The sequence below is a fragment of the Pyrus communis genome, chromosome 3, assembly GCF_041283825.1.
Source record: "Pyrus communis isolate YQ-2024b chromosome 3, ASM4128382v1, whole genome shotgun sequence".
NCBI lineage: Eukaryota > Viridiplantae > Streptophyta > Magnoliopsida > Rosales > Rosaceae > Pyrus > Pyrus communis.
The window spans coordinates 8,624,093-8,634,881 of NC_142567.1; the positions used below are offsets into that span (position 1 = coordinate 8,624,093).

General features: G+C 35.9%; 1 pseudogene across 1 annotated transcript; it reads right to left on the reverse strand.

The window, feature by feature from the left end:
• Positions 1–2,857: 2,857 nt before the first annotated feature.
• LOC137715208 (serine acetyltransferase 1, chloroplastic pseudogene) lies at positions 2,858–4,704 on the reverse strand (annotated as a pseudogene). The gene has a single exon (XR_015960602.1). The product of XR_015960602.1 is annotated as a serine acetyltransferase 1, chloroplastic pseudogene (transcript).
• Positions 4,705–10,789: the final 6,085 nt, after the last annotated feature.

Consider the following 10,789-nt stretch of genomic DNA (forward strand, 5'->3'; position numbering starts at 1 on the left):
TAATGCAGTGTTTCCAGTGTATTTGACTAGTATTTTTTTCTGTCATTGCATAATCATCAAAGTATGATGTATCGATATACTAATAGGGAATGACGAACGAGAATTGAATGGCAGACTTTCCAAAGACAGGCCGTGGTTTGGCAGACACAATGGTCCAGGCTTGAATGTTACTAAAATCTTTTGCCGCCAAAGTATTTTGACTTTGTTAATATTGTATTTTTACCAGAAGATTGTTTGGTGCGGCTGTATGAAATTTAATATGCTACTAAATTAGCATTTTTGGCTACATGCAATTCCAACGTCAAAACCGTTTTGAAGGAAGTTGAGGTTTCACTCCAAAACCAAATTAGCGATAAAAGGAAGTACATACCCAACATGCATGTATTTGTTTAGATTAGTTTAAACAATGCTGCCACAAATAGGGGTGGGTGCTGTTATGTTTGATTTGCTTTGACACCAAAATATAATCGAACCAACAAGCTTTCAACGGGGTTCAGTTTGTCCAATACCAGTATTGAAATCGAATCTAACTAAACTAAACCATTGTTGGTTGGTTTGGTTTGGTTTAATTCGATTTGGTTTGGCTCGATCAGTTAAAGCCTAGTCCAACACATAAATAAAAATGTCTTAACATTTCAAGAGTTTTAGGGCCTGTTTGGTATCCTAATTGAAAATTTTTATCATTTCTTGAAAATAATTTTCTTTAAAACTCAAAAACTTGATTTGTTTGCGATTTAAAATTTTTAAATCGTATGACTTAAACTGGACAAAGAGATCTAAAAAGAGGGGATCGCAGGAGAGGGAGAAAAAGGAGAGAGGAGGAAAGAAAGTAAGAGATGATTGAAAGAAAGAGAAAGGAGGGAGATGATCGGACGAGATAGAGAGGAAAAGGAGTGTGAGAAAGAACCGAGAGAATGAAGATAGCGGATTGGAGGAGAGACGAAAAAGTTAGGAAAAAAAAAGATGAAAGAGAAAGAAGAAGAGAGAGAGAGAGAGAGAGAGAGAGAGAGAGAGAGATTTGAAGTGAGTGGGGAGGGATCAGGATCCTCTCCTGAGCAAATGGTGAGAATCCTCCTGATCATGCCCATCGGGCCGTTCAAATTTTATCCAACAACTACAAACAGGGGGTCCCTCTAAAAGTTATAATAATTGTAGCCGTTGGATAAAATTTGAACGGCCCGATGGGCCTGGTCAGGAGGATCCTCACCATTTGCTTAGGAGAGGATCCTAATCCAATGGGGAGGAGAGAATATGCTATATTTTTTAGTTTCAGTTTTTTAAAATAGTTCTAGCAAACAAGTTTTTAAGGCCTAAAACTTGAAAATTATTTTTGAGTATAAAAAGTTAGATTCAAGTTGAGTACCAAACAAGCCATTAATATTCTACAGAGTACGTACCTTTCACGTTCCAATACATTTCAAGAGTTATAACTTATGGCCTACTCGTTCATTATTTGTATCGTCCATTTATCAACTGACAAATCAAGGTCCTCTTCTGATTCCATCACTGAATTATTATTATTATTTTCAGATTCAACTTTATCTTAAACGTTCATATCATTCCATCATCCCAATTCAATGATGAATTGTTGAAACTTCATGTGTTCACTGGTAGAATGTCACGACTTTAGTTTTGGCAAGTATCGTTTTTGGTCTGCTACAACAACATTTGTTCTTCCTTCTCCAAACAACCCAACTATATCAAGAATCTCTCTTTGCTTCAGACCAATGATTTGTCAACCTCACAACTTCCGCTGCATTCTTTCGGAAGCAACAAATGAATGGGAGGGTGTAATGGCAAAGTTTCGATTCCTCAAGGCCTGTTTCCTCGACCACGACGCCTTTTGTAGACAAGACTTGTCTCACCTCAGCTTGTGCCTTGGTCATCACTCTTGGTGTTTTCAGCATTTCTGACATCTCCCATTTCACAGTTGAAGATGAAGTTTCAATCCCTGCAGTGAAAACATCCTGAAATATTAGAATACGAGATTCAGTAGGATTATCATGTTGCAAACAAAAATTACACGAATAACTCGATAATTTGCATACAAAATTAAGCATGCTGAGCCGGAGAACCGTTTTGATATTGTCGTTTGTTATAGGAACATCAAGCTCGTTAGAAGATCGTCCGTTTTGTCCTTGCCTGTAGTCTCGGCTGCTTCGACAATGTGAATATTCTCAAGTTATCCCTCATTCCACTGATCACAGCAATTCACATGAAGTATTTTGATGGAAGGGAATATATCATCCACCTCGAAGCCACCCGTTGCATTTGCACCTTCCCTAACAGCTGTTATTAGTTCTTCTTGGACCATGTCTTTGCGTTTGTTGCCAACTACCACTCTGGCAGTGATGCCATATGTCATGGAAATGATAATCTCTCCAAGGTTGATAGGCGATTCGATGTTCTAAGAAAATAAATTTGAATGAGTTAGATCCCTTCTATTCCCTGATTTATGGAAAGACTCAACCCTTTTTGCGCAAAAGCAATGCCGGAACCACCATAAGAGATGATATCCGGAACAAGAAGTGGCCCGGAAGAAGTTGCTGTCATGGGTTCTCATGATCTCTTTTGCTGCTTTTGCAAACCAAACACACTTGAGGGAACGATCTTAGCCTAATCTGATCTTCTTTTCTAACAATACTGATTGAATCAATCAATGACAACAACGTTTTCTATACAACTGAAATCGAGTAGAATTCAAAAACAAGACGTCTGATGTGTCGACATACATTATCCCAAAGATACAGTGACAACGTACGGGGCATTACATCTTGAATGCTTCTAACTAACCGAGCTAAAACCGGTGCATTACATCTTGAATGCTTCTAACTAACCGAGCTAAAATCATCAAAAGTAAACATGCTAACCCCGAACTTTGACATTCAAAACAAACAATAATCTTAACATCTTACAATAGTACAAAACAGTACACACAATAATACTGAAACACCAATTCTGAGAAAGAATACAAACCCCATTACATGTTACATAATCTGCATCGAGGCAGGAGGCTCTCTATATGCTAATAGGAGAAATTCAATTCACACTTAAACCACAAGCAGAAAAAATCCCCAAAAAAACAACTAAAATTTTTCAAAAGATCCAAACGGGCCTCTAAATAACAAGAGCACCCGTTTCATGTAAGTTACTCTTAAACAACGTAATCATACCACTCAGCTATATTGGAAGTATGGTCCATAGTAAAACTAGGCATCTTGTCCAACTTAACTGGATTTTTCCCTCCAAGCAACTTGGCCGGATTCCCAACCACCGTCGTCCTCGCCGGCACTTCCTTTATCACCACAGACCCAGCCCCAATCTTTGCCCCTTCCCCAATCCTAATGTTCCCCAATATACAGGTCCCTGCCCCAATCAGCACCCCATCCCCAATTTTGGGGTGCCGGTCCCCAGATGCCTTTCCGGTCCCTCCCAAAGTCACACTGTGCAAAATTGACACATTGTTCCCAATCACCGCCGTCTCTCCCACCACGAGCCCGGTGGCGTGGTCCAGCAGTATCCCGCTTCCGATTTTCGCTCCCGGGTGAATGTCCACCGCGAAAATTTCGGACACCCTGTTCTGAATCAGCAAAGCCAGGACCTTCCTCCCCTGCAACCACAATTTGTGCGCCGCCCGGTGGGCTTGGCACGCAAGAAATCCCTTGAAATTCAAGAGGCAGTGCGTGTAACTCACGCACGCCGGGTCCCGCTCCTTCACCGCACTCAGATCATCCTTCACGGCCCTGACCACTTCCTGATCCTGTGCGAACACCCCCATGAAAATATCCACTAGGGTCGCACAGGAGAGGCTAGGATTGCTTAATTTCACAGACAGATGGTGGGCTAAAGCACTTTCCAGAGAAGGATGCGACAGAATCGAAGTGTAATAGTAATCTGACAAGGTGGGTTCTTCATCTATATCCGAGCGAGCTTCATCCTGCATTCTGAGCCATAGATCTTCATCGGGGCCGAGATCCTCCACGATTCTGCGCGTCTGAGTTGTTTTCGTGCGATTCTGGGAAATGGGTGCGCAGGAAACCTGATCAGAGAAACTGCGGCGGCAGAACTTCATGAAATGGTAGCCGTCTTCGTCGGATGTGGACCTGTTTGAATCCCAACAAAGTGGGTGGCTTTGAGTGTGGATGCAGGCAGCCATGGGAGTCGAGGGGGCTTGAGAAATTGAGAGGATAGAGAAGTGAGGGGAGAGGACTTTGGGAGTTGAGAGAAAAGGGGAGGCCTTAAACAGGGCCCGAGTTATGACCGGAACTTTCATGGAAATTTTGAGATTTTGTCCGGAAAGTTGGAAGAAAATAATTACCAGATAATGAAGGAAGAAAGAAAAATGGAAGTGTGGGATTGCGGGGTGGAGGAGGGTTGGTCCAATGGAAGCACAGAATTAAAATTTATAAAAAAATCCAAATGTACTGTAACTTTCAGAAACAAATTTACTCTCCTTCGTGTATGGCCTTCCATCTAAACATGCATCTAATCTTCTATCCCGTTCAAAAGTGGTCGGAGTTGAATCTTTGCATGACAATATGAACTTAAAAATCGTGAATGATTAATTTAATATCTAATTTAATAAAATTTATTGTTAAAAAAAAAAAAAAAAAAAAAAAAAAATATTCTTATGTCCTGTTGTTTTTTCCTTTTTTTTTTTCTTCATCTGGTTTTTAGGTCGAGTTCAGTCTAACGGTCCAAGTCGGTCTTTTTGATTGATTGAATCCAAGTGCTTTACCCTAGGTCGTGTTTTTATTTTTGTCTCAAATTTCTTCTTTTTTGTTTTTCTTTATCTGTTGTTTTTTTATTTTCGGAACATTATCTTCTTTTTTTTTAAAGAAAAACTTGCTGAGATCCACATAGCATCAATACTATTAGAGTGGGGCCCCATAATATGTCGCATATTAACAAATATTTTAGAAAATTTCAAATAAAAGAACCATTTGATATTTAGAGTATAAAATTGATCTATTTTTAAATTTATGGACCATTTTGACAAGATGAGTCAATTTCAAGAGAAAAACTTATGTCGAGCTTAACCTATCTTACTAACTGGCAGTATCATCCACTCAAAACTTGTCACATGAAGAATTTTAAGTATAATTTTCTCCTTTTTTTTTTATATTCAAATTTATCATAATTATTTTTTATTCTATTTAAGTATATTTTCTTCTCAAATTTTCGGTTCCGTATGAAAGTGGACATCTCAACTTTAGCTTTTCAAGCATGCTTCTAGAAAATGTCCAGATGCATGTATTTTCTGAGAGGAAATAAGTGTTAACCAAAATAAAGTGAAGATAACAAATACATTGTGAAATTCAACTCCATAATCTGGAGTGAGTCTGTACGTTTATATTTATAAAGACTTAAAGAGTTTACAGTTAAAATTCTAATCTTGTAGGATAAAGATTAACACACAAACTAATACTCTTTCCCCAGTTTCTTATGAAGAAACGCAAGAAATAGTGCGGGTGAGCGAAGAATGCATACGCTAGGGAAAATTTGACAAAAAAAGGAGAGAGATGGAAGAAGAGAGAAAAAAATGAGCCGTTGGATGAATCTATGGTGTGTATTTATTAGAAAGAAAATTAATCATGAGATATTTAAGTATAGAAGAATGGAAAAAAAAATATATATGTATATATACAAAAAAAATATACACACACACACTTAAAGCTAGCCACGTGGCAAGCTTTGAGTGGATGGTAGTATCACTTAGCAAGATTCAGTGGCAAATTAAGCCCCACATAAGTTTTCTCTAATTTGAGAAACTAAAAACCCAAAAGATTAAATAAGAATAACTACTCAAAATTTTCTTTTGCTAGATTAAATATATTTTAAATAACTATTAAACGTTTTGAAAATGATAATGTAAGGGCAATCAAATTTGCAAACCAAATAATATGGTTGTAGATGATTGTATAATTAATTAAGTGTCAATTAATGTGTTTATTTCTTATTGGAGACACATTATTTGGTTTAAAAATTTTGGTATTCCTAGCATTATTTTTTAAAAAATTAGGCAAATATTAGGCTATTAGCATTAGGTGATGAAGTGAAAAATATTGACGTGAGTTTTAACTCTGAAGTCATCTATGGAGTTTTGAATTCCCATAGTCAATCTTAATCAATCTCATAGTGAGCTTCAATATTTGTGCATGTTAGCACCTAACGTTGGTGACCTAACAGATGTGTAATTTCAAAATGCCAGATAGTATTTAGAAAATTGGGTAAATGACAAAAAACTATCTCAATTATTGGTCTCACGACACTATCATACCTCATCTTTTAAAATTGACAATGTCATACCTCATCTTTAGAATTTGGTCCAATGTTATACGTTCCGTTAGCTTGGCCGTGAATTTCTCAGTTAAATACTGATGTTGCTTGATCCGATACCCATTTTCTATTAAAATAATAATAATTTACCCCTTAAAAATAAAAAATAAAAAAAAATAACCAAACGCCCATCATCCCCAACCCCTTCCCCTTCTCTGCAACCCCCGACCCCCTCCCCACCCACGCCTACATCTCCCCCCACCCCCCCCCCCCCCCCCCCCCCCCCCCCCAAACAAAAACCCATTCCTCCTTCTCTGCTGCCTACCCCTCTCCCCGAAATGGACCGACCCAGATTGGTAATTGAAGCCTTCGAGGCTGAATCAATGGAAGTAGTCTAACTTCACATTATTTAAATTCTCAGCCTAAATCGCCCCGTAGGCCGCCGATCAAACCCTCATGACCTTCATTTTCAACGTCGACTGCCACTCCAAGCCCTCAATTTTCCCCACCCACTACCACTGGTACGCCTCTGAATTCGCCGACCCGCCCCTGATTATGGAGTTGAATTTCACAATGTATTTGTTATCTTCACTTTATAAATATAAGCTCTAAAGTCTTTATAAATATAAACGTACAGACTCACTCCTGATTATGGAGTTGAATTTCACAATGTATTTGTTATCTTCACTTTATAAATATAAACTCTTAAGTCTTTATAAATATAAACGTACAGACCCACTCTGATTATGGAGTTGAATTTCACAATGTATTTGTTATCTTCACTTTATTGTGGTTAGCACTTATTTCCTCTCAGAAAATACATGCATCTGGACATTTTCTAGAAGCATGCTTGAAAAACTAAAGTTGAGATGTCCACTTTCATACGGAACCGAAAATTTGAGAAGAAAAAAGAGAGAGAGGAAAAAAAGAGTTCGTTAGATTAATTTGATGCTATATATTAAATAGAATGAAAAATAATTATGATAAATTTGAATATAAAAAAAAAGGAGAAAATTATACTTAAAATTCTTCATGTCACAAGTTTTGAGTGGATGGTACTGCCACTCCGTAAGATAGATTAAGCTCCACACAAGTGTTTCTTTTGAAATTGACTCATCTTATCAAAATGGTCCATAAATTTAAAAATCGATCAATTTTATACTTTAGTAAGAGTGCTACATATCAAATGGTTCTTTTATTTGAATTTTTCTAAAATATTTGTTAATATGCGACATATTATGGCGCCCCACTCTAATAGTATTGATGTTATGTGGATCTGAGCAAGTTTTTCTTTAAAAAAAAAAGAAGATAATGTTCCGAAAATAAAAAAACAACAGATAAAGAAAAACAAAAAAGAAGAAATTTGCGACAAAAATAAAAACACGACCAAGGGTAAAGCACTTGGATTCCATCAATCAAAAAGACCGAAGAGGAAGGGGTCGGGGAAGATAGGTGTTTGGGTTCTTTATTTTTTATTTTTTATTTTTTTAATTTTTGTTTTTTTTAAGGATAAATTATTTTTTTAATATTTTTTTAATTTTTTAATTGAAAATGGGTCCCGGATCAAGCCACGTCAGCATTTAACTAAGAAATTCACGGCTAAGCTAATGGAAGGTATAACATGGGACCAAATTGTAAAGATGAGGTATGACATTGTCAATTTTAAAAGATGAGGTATGATAGTATCGTGAGACAAATAGTTGAGGTAGTTTTGTGTAATTTATCCTAGAAAATTTTATAAAGAAAACTAATGAAAATGACTTGAAAATTTTGAGTTTTAATCAAAATGACAAAAGGGTGATGTAAGTGAATAGTACCTTGAGTGACTTTTTAGAGTAAAAGTGTAATTTTCGTTAAAAGTGAACAGTAACGAAAGTATTTCGTTAAAACTTCCAATTTTATCAAGTTGAAGCTAATTTAAAATCAGCCCCAATAGGTTACGTAGAAAATCATTTGTTACAAAAAAAAATTGATTGTTTCAGTTGTATCGCGAAGCTGGTAAGATAAAGAGATTCGGCATGACCTTTGAACCAAACTGTCATCGAAAAGAATAATGTAACAACACCATACAAAGTTATGTGTTGAGATGTTGATTGTTACAGAAGATACAATGGTGGGTGATGAGAATGTGAATCCCGTATTGAGAAATTAAGAAACTTTACATACTTAATTTTATAGTGAAACTTCTTTCATAGTACTATCAGAGTTACGTTCTCCACGTGTAGAGTCTAATGGTGAACGTGCTCATACGCCATCTAAAATATGTTGTCAGAGAAACTTTGTATGGTAGAGTGCAAAGTTGAACATTTAACATGTTTGTGACTGTAATTCGATTAGGGAAATATTAATTTCTTCACACATGGCTACAATCACAGGTTTTTTGTGTGCCGACTATGCTATTCGTCTTGGACTATAAATTGATTCAATCATAACGTACGCTGACATGTCGGATTATGCATAGAGTTTGTACCAAATTGTTCAAACACAACATTTTTTTTTAGTACAATGATATATTTTACACTAAAAGGAGGGAGAATTTCGACTAAGCCACACAACGAATAATCTAATTTGGTATCAAATTCGCTATCCACGAGATTTGAACCTAGGATTTTTCACTTAAAAACATCGTCTTTTAGGCCCTTTAAAATTGGGGGCACTGTGCAAGAGCACGTATTGCACATGTCCAAAACTGCCACTGGTCATAAGGTGCTACTGCAGTGTAGATTTCAAGTCATTTATCCTTCCAATTAAAAGTTATCATCTCCTGTTGGAGCGAAAATTTATGTCTCCTCCAGCAATTATATTGTACCCTTGTTGAGAAGCTATAAGATCATCTTCAATTGCCATCAATGAGAGAACAAGGAGGGTATCTAAAAGAAAACACTTTGATGCTTAAGTTAGTGAGTGTTTGATATAATGGCCGGAGAATTTAATATTCATTTCATACGTTCTTCCATATCTCTTGTAAGTGAGATAATTGACCTTTACATAAGCAATGAAGTCTTGTGCTCCAAGTCTCACTCTCCTTTAGGCATTAGTGGCTCAATTACATGGGGAGTAATTTTTGGCTCCCGCATCTCCTTAATCTTTTTCACTTTTTCAATTACAAAGTAATATTACTACTCTAAGCTATGCAAATGGATGGAGAGATTAAACTTAGAATGTAGGGTGTTGAAAGGAAAAACCTATCCATCAAAGCAATCTACTACTTCATATTCTTCTCATTGCTTAATTATGTGAACCTTCCATTTTTATGTCACTTTTAAATTAACTATTATCAAATCGTTCAATCATCTAATTGTTTTTCAATAGATAGACGAACTACATTTTAAGTTAAAACATTAAAATTAAGATAACGTTTATTCCATAGTTGAACGACTTCTTACTGGTTAATGTTTTGAAGAGCTAAGAGAAATTGATACACACTTTTGGCCTCCCAACTTCATGTTGAAAATTCAAAACAAAAATTACATATATTTCCTTGCTAGGAGATTCAATTAAAAATAAAACAATCCCTTGTTAGTACGAATTAAGAATATAATTACGTATTATTCAAAATTGCACTCAAAAGCAAAAGAAAATGAAATCAAAACTTATCATGCGTAATGGATTACGTAACTATTTTTTTTTTTCTTTTTGTAAAACTATAAATTTGTTAGATTAGATGTTAAATTAAAGAACTGATATGTTTCGATTTCCCGCCATAATGCAAGAGCAACACTCTTTTTCACCACTGTAGTAACCATAACCTGTCAATAAGTATTAAAGTTGAAGGAAGTGTCTGAGTTTGTAAGGGGGACGCCACACCAAATATAAAAAAGGAAAACTAATTAAAATGGCTTCAAAACTTTGAGTTTCAACCAAAAGTCACCTAATAACTTTTATTTAATGATAAGGACAAGAGATAAAAAACAAAAAAACACAAAAACTTATTCAACACAAAGCGCGTGTGCAAGCAAGCATTGCGAAAGTAAGCATCTATCAATTCAACAGAAAACCAACAGTGCAAAAGCAGCACCCAAATTACTTTTTAAATATTTCATCCGGAAGGAAAAGGTTCAAAAATAGAGAGAGAGGGTAGAGAGAAGAGAATGCCAACCAAATCCATTCAAACCGACATCAACAAACCCCAAAATTTTTTAGAGAGAGAGAGAGGGAGAGAAATTTGAGATGAAAAAAAATATATTGATGACATCTATACATGACTACCACATAGCCCTACACATGGGGTAGCATCTCATCATCACCCCATGTTCAAATTATGAAATTCTTTATTAATGTTAACCCTAACCAGCTAAAACCTAAAAATACAAAATATTAGACTATGATCCTCAATGAAAGCACATTAGCTTTTCGGATCTTTTAACTCTGTAAGAATATAAATATTATTGCCAGTGATTCATATGATAATGAGAAGAGAGCTTCAAATTTTGAACCTTTTAGTGTTCAGTTTATAAAATAGTCAGTGTTTAGTTTAAAAAACAGTGATAGTGCTAGTGTTCCATTTTAA